Genomic DNA, 4,443 nt, shown 5'->3' with positions numbered 1-4,443 from the left:
TTTTAAAGTATTTGATATGAACTTTCTAAGTTATTGCCACTTATATCATATAAGATCCTCTTTATTGTGTGTTATCTGAATTTTTCTAAGTATAAATGAAACATACTTTCATAACTATATTATAAGTACATCATTTGTTTCTTATAGAAACAATTTCTTTATAGCTTTAAATATGTACGTATATTCATACTAACATATATGCTATTTAATTTTTTACCAAACATTTTCAATCATATGATTTTAAAGTGTTCTGCATGCATATGAGTGTAATTTTTTCTCAAAATGGAAGTAGTATTAAGTCATAATACAATCCATGTTGAAAAATTTTTTAGAATATATCCCTGTATATATATATATAGGTATAATTATATATTTATATAAATATATTAAAATACTTGTTATATATATATAAAAGAATACATTCTGTATATCGAATCATCAAGCAAAGGATAAGCTTCAGTGGATCGCAGTATGGCAGCTGCTCAACCACTTACAACACCTTGCCTGTTACAAAAGTCGTTTACAATTGATTCTAGGCTTTGTCATTTGTATTAAATAATGTTTTTATATGTAACTAGCGCGGCACCAGGTGATCAATGATCCTCCCGATTTACTATGTTACAAATTACATTGGCATCACATCCATTGTCGTTTGTAAAATAAATTACAAACTTTTAATGGTTTAGAAGCCATACAATGCAAATTGCCCCTTATTTATCATTGCAGTCCAGCACGGATACGACCTTAGAGGCGTTCAGGCATAATCCAACGGACGTAGCGTCATACCACTGTTCGCTCGAACAAGTATTGTGCCATTGGTCCGTACCTGCGGTTCCTCTCGTACTACGCAGGAATGCTGTCGCAACAACGTTTTGTCATTAGTAGGGTAAAACTAACCTGTCTCACGACGGTCTAAACCCAGCTCACGTTCCCTTGCATGGGTGAACAATCCAACGCTTGGTGAATTTTGCTTCACAATGATAGGAAGAGCCGACATCGAAGGATCAAAAAGCGACGTCGCTATGAACGCTTGGCCGCCACAAGCCAGTTATCCCTATGGTAACTTTTCTGACACCTCTTGTTAAAAACTCTTTAAAACAAAAAGGATCGATAGGCCGAGCTTTTGCTGTCCCTGTGTGTACTGAACACCGAGATCAAGTCAGCATTTGCCCTTTTGCTCTATGTGTGGTTTCTGTCCGCACTGAGCTGGCCTTGGGACACCTCCGTTATTATTTGAGAGATGTACCGCCCCAGTCAAACTCCCTACCTGGCAATGTCCTTGAATTGGATCATACCTGAGTAATTGAGTTATACCAAATTTTCAAATTGAAAACACATAAATGCATCTTCTCATTAAAGAATTTGTTTGCGATTATATAACAAACTCGTGATACTTTGATCAAGAAGCTTGCATCAAAACCCAATACCATAAGATATAATAAATATATCCGTATAATGGCTAGGAAATGATACACGTTCCATTTAATCAAGTAAGTAAGGAAACAATAAGAGTAGTGGTATTTCATTGTCGATACCAAACCGAAATCTGATATCTCCCACTTATTCTACACCTCTTATGTCTCCTTACACTGCCAGATTAGAGTCAAGCTCAAAAGGGTCTTCTTTCCCCGCTAATTATTCCAAGCCCGTTCCCTTGGCTGTGGTTTCGCTAGATAGTAGATAGGGACAGTAGGAATCTCGTTAATCCATTCATGCGCGTCACTAATTAGATGACGAGGCATTTGGCTACCTTAAAGAGAGTCATAGTTACTCCCGCCGTTGACCCGCGCTTACTTGAATTTCTTCACTTTGACATTCAGAGCACTGGGCAGAAATCACATTGTGTCAACACCCGCTAGGGCCATCACAATGCTTTGTTTTAATTAGACAGTCGGATTCCCCAAAGTCCGTGCCAGTTCTGAATTGATTGTTAATTGATAATCGTTATAATTAATAAGAACTAATTGGTTTTACCCAATTAGTATTCTTAAAAATTTTAGCAAGAAAGTTCCACAATTGGCTACGTAACTAAACTATCCGGGGAACAAGTAACTACCATAAATGATAGAAACTCTATTTACCCAGAACGAGCACATAAACCATGTTATTGTTTCCCAATCAAGCCCGACTATCTCAATCTTCAGAGCCAATCCTTATCCCGAAGTTACGGATCTAATTTGCCGACTTCCCTTACCTACATTATTCTATCGACTAGAGACTCTTCACCTTGGAGACCAGCTGCGGATATTGGTACGGCCTGTTGAGAAGTTTGCGTGTCCCCACCATAAATTTTCAAGGTCCGAGGAGAAAATATCGACACAACAGTATATGTCATGCTCTTCTAGCCCATCTACCATATCTCTCTGCGAAAGACTTCCATGGTAGTACGGCTATAAAACAGAAAAGAAAACTCTTCCGATATCTCTCGACGGCTTCTTTATGGTCGTTCCTGTTGCCAGGATGAGCACGAGGCCCATATTTAATAACAAACGGATACTCAACAGGTTACGGAATTGAACCGTATTCCCTTTCGTTCAAAATTATTCAAGTGTTTCAAAAAATCATTAAAGATTTGACAATATATGCTTACTGATTTTTTACTTGAAAATTTTCGGCTTTCGCCTTGAACTTAGGACCGACTAACTCGTGATCAACCACTGTTCACACGAAACCCTTCTCCACTTCAGTCCTCCAAGGTCTCATTCGATTATTTGCTACTACCACCAAGATCTGTGCCAATGGCAGCTCCATGCAGGCTTACGCCAAACACTTCTACGCTTACCATTGTACCTTCCTACTCACTAAAGTTTCAAAATTTATATCACAAGTAATATAAATCATCTACTTTAGCGGTAATGTATAGGTATACAACTTAAGCGCCATCCATTTTAAGGGCTAGTTGCTTCGGCAGGTGAGTTGTTACACACTCCTTAGCGGATTTCGACTTCCATGATCACCGTCCTGCTGTTTTAAGCAACCAACGCCTTTCATGGTTTCTGCATGAGTTGTTAATTTGGGCACCGTAACATTACGTTTGGTTCATCCCACAGCGCCAGTTCTGCTTACCAAAAGTGGCCCACTGGGCACATTATATCATAACCTTAAACTTCATATCAAGAAAGTTAAGGTTCTTACCCATTTAAAGTTTGAGAATAGGTTAAGATCGTTTCGACCCTAAGGCCTCTAATCATTCGCTTTACCAGATAAGATTATTTTATATAACATTAAAATGCACCAGCTATCCTGAGGGAAACTTCGGAAGGAACCAGCTACTAGATGGTTCGATTGGTCTTTCGCCCCTATACTCAATTCTGACAATCGATTTGCACGTCAGAACTGTTTCGGTCTTCCATCAGGGTTTCCCCTGACTTCAACCTGATCAAGTATAGTTCACCATCTTTCGGGTCACAGCATATATGCTCAAGGTACGTTCCAGTTAGAGGCATAAATAATATAAATATTATTATACATAACTATATAGAACGCCCCGGGATTGTGTTAATTATCTATAAATAGTTAAAAAACTAATCCCATTATTAGTCAAGTTAATTACGCTATTAGGTTTATCTCCCAATAACTTGCACATATGTTAGACTCCTTGGTCCGTGTTTCAAGACGGGTCCCGAAGGTATCCTGAATCTTTCGCATTGTTAATCATACAAATGCTTATAATAAACACAAATATCGATGATAATTATGCCATTATATAATTTCGGAAAATTAACGCACTGTATTAATTTTAAATTTATCAACACTTTATCAAATTAATGACATTTATTCTATGTTAAAATGCAAGCATAATAATTTGAATAAACTATAAGCCATATTTTTTATGATAAATTTGGTATATGCTAATAGATTACAATGTCCTTATATGGAAAAAATGCACACTATTATTATAATATTGTTAAAATATTACAACTTTAATGATGAATTTTCCATAACGGATATTCAGGTTCATCGGGCTTAACCTCTAAGCAGTTTCACGTACTGTTTAACTCTCTATTCAGAGTTCTTTTCAACTTTCCCTCACGGTACTTGTTTACTATCGGTCTCATGGTTATATTTAGTTTTAGATGGAGTTTACCACCCACTTAGTGCTGCACTATCAAGCAACACGACTCTTTGGAAACATCATCTAATAATCATTAACGTTATACGGGCCTGGCACCCTCTATGGGTAAATGGCCTCATTTAAGAAGGACTTAAATCGTTAATTTCTCATACTAGAATATTGACGCTCCATACACTGCATCTCACATTTGCCATCTAAGAAAATCCTGGTTAGTTTCTTTTCCTCCCCTAATTAATATGCTTAAATTCAGGGGTAGTCCCATATGAGTTGAGGTTGTATATACATATATTAAAAATTATAATGATACTAATACAATATTATTATATATAGCACGTTCTCATAATGAAATCATTAAAATGTCCGTATTT

At 36.8% G+C, this 4,443-nt stretch overlaps 1 non-coding gene across 1 annotated transcript; it reads right to left on the bottom strand.

Moving 5' to 3' along the window:
- Window positions 1-430: 430 nt before the first annotated feature.
- On the bottom strand, window positions 431-4,351 carry LOC117903020. The gene has a single exon (XR_004649469.1). It is a non-coding gene; the product is annotated as a large subunit ribosomal RNA (ribosomal RNA).
- Window positions 4,352-4,443: the final 92 nt, after the last annotated feature.

This window comes from Drosophila subobscura, unplaced genomic scaffold, assembly GCF_008121235.1.
Source record: "Drosophila subobscura isolate 14011-0131.10 unplaced genomic scaffold, UCBerk_Dsub_1.0 Contig_22, whole genome shotgun sequence".
In the NCBI taxonomy this organism is placed as follows: Eukaryota; Metazoa; Arthropoda; class Insecta; order Diptera; family Drosophilidae; genus Drosophila; species Drosophila subobscura.
This window is presented reverse-complemented; position numbering and strand designations above follow the sequence as displayed.